Below are 13,367 nucleotides of genomic sequence, written 5' to 3'. Positions count from 1 at the left end.
TTCAGGGGTCTACAAGCATAGAGAGTGGGCAAAAGTCAAAGCGTCTCCGGATTGAGCACATATATACAAACAAAAATAATTACGAGGATGATGTCAATTCCAACGCAAATAACGGCTGCTGCAATCATTCCTTCTGTAAGCAACTAGAGGGGGGTGAATATTTACTTAATACAATTTTTATAACTTTTTCGATGATCAACAAGATTTGATCAATCCTTGATCAACTTAATCAACTCAAATTCAATGTGTGTAGTGTTTATGTTTGAAGTAATGCGGAAAGTAAAGTAAAGAACATAAACACAAGGATTTATAGTGGTTCGGATGGATGTTAACTAATCCACCTTAATACACTCCCCGATTCACTAATCGGGAGTTTTGCTTCACTAAGCTTTTTCTCCAAACCCGTTGGAGATCCAATTTACAAGTCTTGTACTCTTTGTAGACAACAAACCTAATCTTCTTATCCCTTTGAAAGATTACCTCTAACTTAGATCAACTTGTCTTCACCTTGGCCAACTATTAATCCCCAATGGAATTAATCAACTTCCTAGTTCCCTTTAAGGAAGATGATAGCTAAGCTAGCGTATGCTTCTAGTTACAAAGTACAAGACTCACCCTTTTAGTGATGAAAATCCTAGGACAATTCAAAGGATAATACAACACTAAGTAAACTCACAAAGATAGTAATTTGATAGTAAGTTTACAACAGTTCTACAATCTATGAGATCGTAGAACTTCTATTGCTAATCACATAAATATATATGAATTATGATCTTGTGATTTTCTGATGAATTAGAGTTGAAGCATGCAAGAGAGTCAAATCTTCAAAGCTCTCTGATAATGCTAAAAACGAACATATATTTCATAGCATTATCCCTCAAGAAAGACAAGCTTTTAGTTGCAATTGTTCTATTTACAAGTGATATTCATTTAAATAATAAAAGTGAAGACAAAAGACAGATTTGACGAATTGAAGACGCAAATGACCAAAAAGCTAAAAAGTACAAAGTACAATCCAAGTGGTTCAAATTATTGATGAGAAACGTCTAAAAATTACAAGAGTACAAGCCGTGAAACACAAAGTACAAGATATTAAATCGTACGAAAAGGCGTTCGAAAATTCGGAACCGGGACATGAACCAACTATCAACGCGCGATGCAACGGACCTAAAATTACAAATTAACTATGCATATAAATATAATATAATATATAATTAATTCTATAAAATTATATATATATATATATATATATATATATATATATATATATATATATATATATATATATATATATATATATATATATATATATATTATATTTATATATTAAAAACCGTCGGCAAGCTAGGATCCAAATTGTGTGAGCTGGAAATCGAACCTCCGCACTCGCGGAGCTGTGAAGCACAAAAGCTCCGCACTCGCGGAGCTGTACAGTGAAACGTGGGCCTATAAAAGACCGCGAATTCTGCTCGATGAACACACCTTTTATCTATCTCTCTCTCAATTTATATATATATTTATATTTATAATTTTAATTTTAATTTAAGATTAATAATAATAAGGTTATAGTGGCGAATGTTGTAAGTGTGTAAGTTGAAATTCTGTCCGTGTAACGCTACGCTATTTGTAACGACCCGACTTTTTCGACTAGCTTTTATGCTTTGTATTTTAGCGAAACTGCGTATTTGTGCGTACTGTGTTACTTTATACTCTGGAAACTTGATATACGTGATTTACTTCCAATTATATGTTAAAACATGCCTTAGAGTACGTAGGATACATAACTTGATCATTGGATGCCTTTATAACCGTTAGCGTTACTTGACGTTTCGAATAAACCGCGAACTGCGCGCACGTTTGACTTTTTTCGTAACCGGAATATTATGACAGCGAAATATTAATTATTATTTTATAATAATAATTACTTGGGCCTTTGGATGCTTAATTTTATTTATTTATTTACTAGAGCCCAATAGTTAGTCATGTTGGACTTTCTACCTTGTTGGGCTTAAGCCCACCCTACTCTAGCTAGTGACCCAATTAATTATCCCAAGTATTATTACTAGTGACCCATAATAATAAAATAAATAAAATAAATTAATTAATGAGTCATACTAGCCATTTGGATAAGGATTATCCATATTGTCACATGGGATTCTAGCATAAGTACATGCTTTAGACAACCATTATCCAAAAAGCAAAATGGTGTCTCCCCTCCCCCTCCCTCAAAACCCACGGCCTAAGGGCTTTTCAAGTCATCAATTCTTGTCATTTATTTTGCTTATAAATACTAGCCATTTTCCCTCATTCAAACACTTGCTCTCATTTGGTTTTCACACACACTTGTTCTTTCTTTCTTTCCTTTCTAGTATTACTTGTAAGTTTCCTTTTTCTTCTTCTTTTCCTTCATCATTTTCGTGTATCATCATCATTCTTTCATGGAGATTAAGTTTCTTTAACTTGATCTTGATTATATCTTGTTGATTCAAGCATGAATCCTTCAAGAACATGGAAGATTCAAGCTTTCTAGCTTGAATCTTCACCAACTTTGTAGATCTATTTCTTTTATGCTTTTTCATGTTGTTTTGTTGAAAAGATTCAAACTTTTGTTTGTAATCTTCATGTATCTTCAAGATCCAAGCTTTATGCTTCAAGATCTTCAAGAACAATTAAGATGCAAGCTTTCTAGCTTGAATCTTCATATCTTTTTGTTAGATCTAAGTTCTTTTTGCTTTGATCATGTTGTTTTGTGAAAAAGATTCAAACTTTTGTTTGTAATCTTCATGTATCTTCAAGATCCAAGCTTTATGCTTCAAGATCTTCAAGAACACTCAAAGGTTCAAGCTTTCTAGCTTTGTAACCTTGAAACTTGTGTGAAATGGATCCAAGCTCTCTAGCTTAGGGTTCCATCACCTCATTTGACTTAGATTATGTTTATACTTGCTTGATTGATGTAAAGTTTGTAGCTTTAGTTGTAATTGTGACTTGTAATTGTGTTAAGACTAAGGATATGATGTAACCTTGGTTCATCATCCATCTAAGACTCATAAACGGGTTGTGTTCTTACTTGGTCTTAACATATTGTGTATTGATGGTAGAATCTTAGTCAAGGTGATGCTAAACCATCAACGAGTTGTACATTTGAAGCTACAAGCATCAAGGATGAAAACCGTGATGAGCATCAAGTACTAAGAACCTCACTGAAGCACCTTACCTACTGTTTTTCGTATCTGATCAGACCACCTGGGCTACTGGAATGTTGATTTTCAGTTAGTTCATTTCGAGTAGATTATTTTCCGTTTAGACCTCTTCTTAATCCGAGTTACAGTTTAGGATCTATGGCCTTCCGAAAGTCAATACTCCTTTGTAACGTTGTGCTGAAAATTCGGACCTACTCGCACTTAGACCGTCACCATGGTCAAAATAAGATGAGTTTAAGTCTATAAATTGGTCAGCAACTAGAGGACTCCCATACGGAGCCATGGCCACTGATTTTGTGTCTTTTCGATTTACGTAGAGGTCGTAGCAGCTGATTCAATTCAGCCTATTGTTTTGACCACTATACTTGATTAACTTACTTAGCTTTTATGATGATGAATGATGATGATGATGACACTTAAACTTATTTTATGAACTATTAGAACTTATAAAGACAATCTACTGACCTAATAACCTTTGATTTAGGTTGACGACCTTTCGGACCGACTTTCTACTTGCACACTTTCGTATCAACTTGTATTGCTTATTCACTGTGAGTTATAGCATCCCTTTTTACTACTTTTATTATTTTTGGGACTGAGAATACATGCGCCTTTTTACGTTTTACATGCTAGGCACGAGTACTTAAACTTTATATGTGTGTGGGTTATACAACGGCATAAATATTCCCCTTAGCACGGTAACGTTTAACTATTGGTCTTTGAACCCGTAGACGCGAATATTAAGTTATGGATCCATAGGGTTTGACATCCCCACTCGGGCTAGTCGTGCTAGCATTTAACGGGTGTTTAATACTTCGTAGACATACGCACTCGCCAAGTGTACTTTCAGGGGGTTATAAACGCTAAGTCTAGTTACCGGGTGCCCACGGTTATACATATACTTTGTCATACTGATATGAATTACTGATTTGAAACGCTTGTTTGAAGCACTGAAATCTCGTGGTCTACATTACATTATTAAATACAAACAAACTATAGCTCACCAACATTCGTGTTGACTTTTTAAGCATGTATTTCTCAGGTACTTAGACGTTGTTGCTTCCACTGTTAGACTTGCTATCTTGGTGTTATAGACTTGCTGTTACGGACCTGCTGTGTTAGATTATCCGATGCATTACTTAGAGATGTCTCAAGCATGGAACTTTTACTTTACATTCGCAACTTATGTTATTTTCAAAATAATAGCTTTGTAATGACCTTAGTATCATGTACTCATGTTAATGTTTCCTATTCATCTTTTGTAAAACGCTATCTTTTCATGAATGCAAAACTGGTTTTCAAATAGCATATAGTGTTTGACCTTGTAATGATCCTGTTGTTGATGATCAGTACACATGATTTTGTACGGGGTGTCACAGTTGGTATCAGAGCATTGGTTGTAGGGAATTAGGTTGCATTAGTGAGTCTTGACCGTCAGGATTCGCTAATAGGACTAATCTACAACTTGCTTGTTTACTTGTTTCTGCGGAACCTGCTGCATGCTACTGTGTTATATTACTGCATGTCACTGCTTACTAATACTGCATGCCACTGCTTACCTCTACTGCTGTATGAACTTGTTGCATGCTACCGTTTCCTTTTACTGTTATGTAAACTTACTGCATGCTGCTACTTATTCTCGTTACTGCATGCTACTATCTACTTTTGCATGTTACTTATGTTTAGAACCGTTTTCATTGCCATGCTATGCACTGCTATAGACGATCTAGGTTGCTGTAGTGCCTGATTACGTGCTTGCTTCATGCCTGCTATTCGCTGTACCGACTTGGAAAACTTACCTTTCCTAGTTCAGATGTTTTTCTGAACCCTGTTCCCACACGTCTAACCCTAAGGATTAGTATGGTAATCCACCTGTTACTACCGTTCCACATTTCCAGAGATCGAAACATTACTTCACGCAATCTAGGAGGAGTACCCCTCGGATTACAAGCCCACTAAAGTTGATCCTCGGAGGAGGAGATATGTGAGGACTTGTCAGAGTAACCGCACCCCAAGCTCACTCTAATTAGCCACGTACAATGTATGAACATTAGAAGGTTGTTCAGTTTCTGCAAGGTGACCCGTATCCCGTACGCTTCCATGACCGTCACTTATCTCTTTCATTCTACACTTCTACTCGACGATCTAACGACACTTCTGGACTTAGGTCCCCAACACTCTTAGGAATTGGAGAAGTCGGAAGGACATCTCCTTTCATAAGGTCATAGTGTCTTCTACTGATGCTCAGCCATACCCAAAGACTTGGGAGTCGCCTCGAAACATATCATGTTACTACTTGCTACACGTACAACTCAATACGAGATACAGATTGAATTTCTAGAAAGGAACATCATGACATTACCTGAACCCGAACATTTTGAAGAAATTTCGGGACATTTAGGCATTGATGCATGACCTGCGGAACCTACGCACCCACACCGAGATAATCATGAGATTAATTATGTAGATTTCGTTTTGAGATAGCATAGGTAAAGCACTGTTGGATGAAATTAAGTAGAACTGGAAGTGATCACGATACATTGACCATATGGAGTGATATTGGAATGAACGTACGATTTAGTGCAATATAATGATGCCAGGCCAGCGTAATTATATTGAAGTGAATCATGCAGAAGTCCCAATGTTACTATATAAGGAATATAAAGTGATTCAAGGGAAATTTTGGTAGGAACCACTTGAGCATACGCATTCTGGTCTGTTAGAGGTAGGGAAAGAATAACCACGTAGGCTAGATACTGTACAAGAATGGCCTTGATTGCGGAATTGATAACCCGAAAATCTGTTATAAATATAGACACCCTAGACACTTAAGGAAAAAGTTCTCAAATAGGAAAAACCTTACTTGCGGTAGAGCAATTTTTATCTCAGTTATGGAGACTCGCATGGATCCTGATTTTAGTTAGGGTACATTTCTTCACAACGTTTATCGTCTCGAAGTTGATTAATACTAGAGTGATAGAAACCTTACATCTAAGAACCATAGTGTTATGACTGGTAAGCCATTAACAACCATGAGAGTTAAGTATTCTATATGACAAACTAATGGTAAGCTGGCAGAGATAGAGGAATAATTTAAGGTAGTACCTTAAAATTAACAGGTGAGTCATTTGGAGATGACCTCATGCCAACAAAACTTGGAAGTTTTACAGTAGTAGTTGGAAAGGATTAGTTACCTGCGCACAAGCAGATGTTATTTGAGAAGGTTGATAAAAATTTTCACGGCAGTATAATAAGATTTGGTTGGAATGGACCTTAAGATTAACCTAATACTCGTCAGGTTAGGAAGATTGATGTAAAAGTTGGAATGAACTTTAGGGTTAACCTAATACTCATTGAGTTAGGAAGCTTTGATGAGATAGTTGGAATGGACTGGCTTTCAAGGATGAAAGCGAAAGTTATTTATAGTAAGAAGATTATTCGTATACCTCGCGAGAATAGTGAGCCAAATGCCATTTGGGTTACTTCAACAACCTGAGATCCCACAATGGAAATGGGAAGGGATGACAATGGATTTCATCCCGAAGCAACTGAAAACAATAGGCAGTTATGACACTATCTGGATTATTGTTGACCATCTCACTAAATCTGCTCACTTTCTAACCACAAAAGTAACCAATGCAATGGAAAAACCTGCACAACGACACATAAAGGAAAATGTATCCCGTCACTTCGGCAATTCAAATTCTATGCTACCAAAGAATCTTAATTAATACTCATTCTTACGCTTCTCTAAGTCCTAACTTATTCTGAGAGATATCTTAATCGATAATAATCACACCATCACCCTTCTTACTTCAATATTAGTCATACCAATTCGGAAATTCTAAAATCAATGGGTAGTTAATTCCCGTCCTCATACTCTCCCTTTCGTGTCTCACTTATAAGCAACAACTTTATACTTAAGCATTTTTGGTCAAAGGGCTTATGCCCTACTAATAGTCATCAACCACATTTAAATTCAACATATTTCATTACCTCGTAACATTTTTGCTCAAATATCACCCGATATTTTCAAAAGTCTTTTTACTCGATTCTCATCAATCTTTTTTCAACTTGTAACCTCCGAAATATGAAAATTTTGTTTGCCAAAATTTTACTTACACTATTTTACTTTGCTATCCTCTCAAAACTTAATAAAAATAAATTTATTTTATTTGCCATTCGTGCAAATTTTTGAAATCGTATACGTTATATAAAATAAAGTAAATAATTACTTCTTTTTGACAAATACATATGAAATTTTACTTTCACTTTTACAAATCAAATCTTTTATTCAAAAGATATTTTACCTTGAATGGTACGTGTTGTACATAACCCTAGTTTGCTAAGAACTTCGTTTCTTTTCTTACATCGTCACCTTAAACGAATCCTATAAAATTTTCGTTGCTTGTCAATATAAAATTTTTCGTTGCTTATTCGTATCCAAGTCATCGTGAAGACCTTACAACCGTCGAAACCAAGAGATTCATGTGTGTTCGTATGTGATGAAGACACTTACCACCACGTCATGCAGAGCCTTCGGGCATCCACTAACACTTAAACCATTCAAAGCTATTGCGTTACCCCAAGGATCTTATTTGCCACACCTGTGGAACGATGCTCTTTCATACATAACTCTAAGTCCTGACTTATTCTCATCTAGTGATATTAACACCATCAGTATTCCGACTCTAATATTAGTCATAACCTGTTTGGCATTCTGCAAAATCAAGAAGCGATTAACTTCTCATCCTCACGCTCTATCCTTCGTAATTCACTTTTTAGCAACGGCTTCACACGTGAACATTTTTGCCCAAAGACTTATGTTATCAAAACTACATTTAATTCATTAGTTTTCATTACCTAGTAATGTGTCACCCGATGATTCAAAGATTTATCACTCAATCTTTTTCAATTCATAACCTCCGAAATACGAAAAACTATGTTTATCAAAATTTTTACACGTTGTTTATTTACGCGGTCCTCACGAGATTTATGGACAAATGAAAGTAATAAAATTTTTCGATCACTTATGCGATTTATAAAATCATATATGTATGTATATAATTAAGTTAACAAATTTACCCTTACTTATTTTGGCTAATACCTACTAAGTTATACCTTCAAATTATTTAACAATCGCTCCTTTCATGAGTTGTTTAACTTAAGTCAAATAGTTTTATGAAAAATGGTACACGTTGTACATATTTCTAAATTTACTAAGAACTTCGTTCCGTTATGTTGTCACATCAAACGTATAAAGGTTTTTCAAAACTTCCTTGGTTGACTTTATTAAAGGTTTTCGTATTAAACTGCACCATGTATGGATCACACTTCTTTTCGCCCTCCGTTAGGGATCAAGCTTACTATTAAAATCTTTGTTAAAAACGCTTGAGCCACTTTGGGTGGCAGATTTTTAAAAATTTGTTAAGAAGTCTTTGCGCTCATGAAATGTTCCTCTTAAGGTTAGACTTGGCAAAAACGCGAGCCAATAAATCAGTCTTCTGATGTACACTCAGTGGTTACCCGATTGAAGGAAAGGAACTAGTTAGGTTTCTACTCTCAATATTTCACAGCTAATCGCAACACCCTCGTAAACATCATCTCTAGGATTCATTATGTTGAGGTACAAGAAATCATTGTTGGAGATTCTCTTGACTTGGAGTAAATCATTCTTTATGACCTAGGGTTCACGTTGTAGTTACCCGAACTTTTCCATGTTTATATATATATTAAATGAAATTGTTATTTACATGATTAAGTGTTTCCAACATGTTAAGCAATCAAACTTGTTAAGACTTGATTAATTGAAATAGGTTTCATATAGACAATTGACCACCCAAGTTGACCGGTGATTTACGAACGTTAAAACTTGTAAAAACTATACGATGACATATATATGGTTATATATATAGTTAACATGATTTTATTATAAGTATTTATCTCATTAGGTATTTTAACAATGAGTTATATACATAAAAATGAGACTATTAATTTAAGAAACTCGAAAACTATATATATAACGATTATCGTTATAACAACGTCTTACTAGGTACATATGAATCATATTAAGATATTGATACAATTGGTTAATTATGTTAAATGATAAGTAAATATATTATTAAGTGTATTAACAATGAAATACATATGTAAAAATAAGACTACTAACTTAATGATTTCGAAACGAGACATATATGTAACGATTATCGTTGTAACGACATTTAACTGTATATATATCATACTAAGATATATTATATATCATAATATCATGATAATATAATAATTTAACATCTCATTTGTTATAATAAACAATGGGTTAACAACATTCAACAAGATCGTTAACCTAAAGGTTTCAAAACAACGTTTACATGTAACGACTAACGATGACTTAACGACTCAGTTAAAATGTATATACATGTAGTGTTTTAATATGTATTCATACACTTTTGAAAGACTTCAAGACACTTATCAAAATACTTCTACTTAACAAAAATGCTTACAATTACATCCTCGTTCAGTTTCATCAACAATTCTACTCGTATGCACCTGTATTCGTACTCGTACAATACACAGCTTTTAGATGTATGTACTATTGGTATATACACTCCAATGATCAGCTCTTAGCAGCCCATGTGAGTCACCTAACACATGTGGGAACCATCATTTGGCAACTAGCATGAAATATCTCATAAAATTACAAAAATATGAGTAATCATTCATGACTTATTTACATGAAAACAAAATTACATAACCTTTATATCTAATCCATACACCAACGACCAAAAACACCTACAAACACTTTCATTCTTCAATTTTCTTCATCTAATTGATCTCTCTCAAGTTCTATCTTCAAGTTCTAAGTGTTCTTCATAAATTCCAAAAGTTCTAGTTTCATAAAATCAAGAATACTTCCAAGATTGCAAGTTTACTTCCAAGTTTTCTAAATCCATTCCAAGTAATCATCCAAGATCAAGAAACCTTTGTTACTTAAAGTAGGTTATCTTTCTAATACAAGGTAATAATCATATTTAAACTTTAATTCAATTTCTATAACTATAACAATCTTATTTCGAGTGGAAATCTTACTTGAAATTGTTTTCGTGTCATGATTCTGCTTCAAGAACTTTCAAGCCATCCAAGGATCCTTTGAAGCTAGATCTATTTTTCTCATTTCCAGTAGATTTATCCAAGGAACTTTAGGTAGTAATGATGTTCATAACATCATTCGATTCATACATATAAAGCTATTTTATTCGAAGGTTTAAACTTGTAATCACTAGAACATAGTTTAGTTAATTCTAAACTTGTTCGCAAATAAAAGTTAATCCTTCTAACTTGACTTTTAAAATCAACTAAACACATGTTCTATATCTATATGATATGCTAACTTAATGATTTAAAACCTGGAAACACGAAAATTTTCATTAGTGTGTCTTATCGAGTTTGTTAGGATGCATTAGTGAGTCTGGACTTCGACCGTGTTTTCTTTAAAAATGATTGCTTAACATTTTTGTTGGAAACTATATATTATTAACATGTATATATTATGTGATATATTAATCTCTTAACATGTTTGATATTGTGTGATAGATGTCTACCTTTAGCACAAATCCCATTGACTCACCTAATAATAACGAAGAGTCGAATATATATTGGACTGTTTCACAAGTTCCCGAAGAAGAACCGGAAGAAGAATCAGAACCGGAAGAAGAATCAGAACCGGAAGAAGAATTAGAACCGGAAGAGGAGGAACCGGAGGAGGAAATAGAACCGGTGGGGGAAATAATAAAACGGTTAAGTAAAAGAAAATCCTCAACCAACCGACCAAGGTTAATTATGGTCAATGGTATTTTCGCCAAGGAAGCAAAATATTGGGAGGATTACCAATTCTCCGATGAATCGGATTCCGACGAGAATTCCGATGATGTTATAGAAATTACCCCAACTGAATTTAAAAAGGCAAAAGAAAATAATAAGGGAAAGGGCATAAAAATAGAGAAATCTAATTCCAACCCCAATGAACTTTATATGTATCGTCAACCCCCGAAGCCCTTAAGTTGTAACAATGACCCGGGAACCTCTAAACCACCAGGTTTTTCTAAACCGAAGAAGAAGAAACGAGCGAGTTGGAATAAGATAGTTGTATTCGTGTGGTGTAATATATGTAATATAGTGTGCTTATGCTTTATGATATGTGTAAAAATTGCTTGTATTAATAAGTATTTTTTTTATGAATCTAACTCTTGTCTATTTTACAGTATAAAAACACAAAATGGATAGACAACCCAATATTTTAAGAGACCTACCCGGAGACATGATTAATGAAATCTTGTCTAGAGTCGGTCAGAATTCCTCGGCACAACTATTTAAGGCGAGATCAGTTTGTAAGACATTCGAAGAATGTTCCAAGAATTCCTTGGTTTATAAAAGGCTTTCGTTCGAAAGATGGGGGATATCACATTGGAAAATCCATAAGTTACGATGTGTTTACTTTGACGCATATATTACGGGGAACCCAAATGCTATTTTACGCAACGGGTTAAGAAATTATTTTGACTCAATATATCCAAATATAGGACTTCGCGATTTAGAAAAAGCGGCTAACATGCAACATAAAGAAGCATGTTATGCTTACGGCTTAGTAATGTTCGCTTCTCACCAAAGTGAGAAAAAGAACATCGGGCTACAACTATTAAACAAAACGTTCCCACAAGTGACGGAGTCGGTAATTGGGGTAAGAAATGAGGTTTTTAGGTTATTACGAGACTGTTGGTCATTACGTAACCCTCGTCCCTTTGACGACGTTACAACATGCTGTCTTATCAACGACCATAACGGTTATGTTCCACAAGACCAAGGATGGGAAGTAGTCCTAGTAAAACCAGAATGCATGACTTGTTTCTGGACGTATGAATTACGTGTATTTATTGCCTTTGCTGAACGACTTGTGTACCAGCTAGAATTATCTTCACAACTATCTTGTATCAAAGTTATTGTGTGCTATATTTCATGCTTTATGTAAAATAAGCGGTATTGTAAGTTTGTAAAATATTGTATAAAAGTTTGAACGCGAAATATTATTATAATCAGTTTTTCATATAGAATTGTAGTAGTTGAATTGTATATTAGCTACTAAGTATGAACTTAACGGGTAGGTACTACCCGAATTTAAACTTATAAAACGCTAATATGAAGAAAAAGCTTTTATAAATGAGTTCATATTATGCTACGAAATACTATTAACTACTCTTAATATTCTGTATGATTAACTTGTTCCATTTGACTATTTTGAAGGAAATGGCACCGACTACTCGACACACCGTGAATATGAATGAAGAGGAATTCCGTACTTTTCTAGCTTCAAATATAGCCGCAGTACAGGCTGCGCTACATATCAACAATAACCTTGGATCTAGCAGTACAGGAAATCGTATAGGATACACCTACAAAGAATTCACTGCCTGCAAACCTTTGGAATTTGATGGAACTGAAGGACCGATCGGATTGAAACGGTGGACCGAGAAGGTCGAATCGGTGTTTGCCATAAGTAAGTGTACTGAAGAGGACAAAGTGAAGTACGCTACGCATACCTTCACAGGTTCTGCGTTAACATGGTGGAATACCTATCTAGAGCAAGTGGGACAAGATGATGCGTACGCACTACCGTGGTCAGCATTCAAGCACTTGATGAACGAGAAGTACCGTCCCAGAACCGAGGTCAATAAGCTCAAGACAGAACTTAGAGGGTTACGAACCCAAAGATTTGATATTACCACGTACGAAAGACGATTCACAGAATTGTGCCTATTGTGTCCGGGAGCGTTCGAAGATGAGGAAGAGAAGATCGGCGCATTTGTGAAAGGATTACCGGAAAGAATCCAAGAAGATATAAGTTCACACGAGCCCGCCTCCATACAACAGGCATGTAGAATGGCTCACAAACTAGTGAACCAGATTGAGGAAAGAATTAAAGAACAGACGGCTGAAGAGGCCAATGTGAAGCAAGTCAAAAGAAAGTGGGAGGAAAACGGTGATAAGAATCACCAATACAACAACAACAGCAATTACAATAATAATCGCAACAATTATCCCACCAATCGCAACATCAATCGCAACTACAACAAACGGCCCAACAACAACAACAACAACAACAACAACAACAACAAC

This window comes from Rutidosis leptorrhynchoides, chromosome 3 (assembly GCF_046630445.1).
Source record: "Rutidosis leptorrhynchoides isolate AG116_Rl617_1_P2 chromosome 3, CSIRO_AGI_Rlap_v1, whole genome shotgun sequence".
NCBI classification, from domain to species: Eukaryota; Viridiplantae; Streptophyta; class Magnoliopsida; order Asterales; family Asteraceae; genus Rutidosis; species Rutidosis leptorrhynchoides.
Note: the sequence above shows the minus strand (reverse complement) of the source record.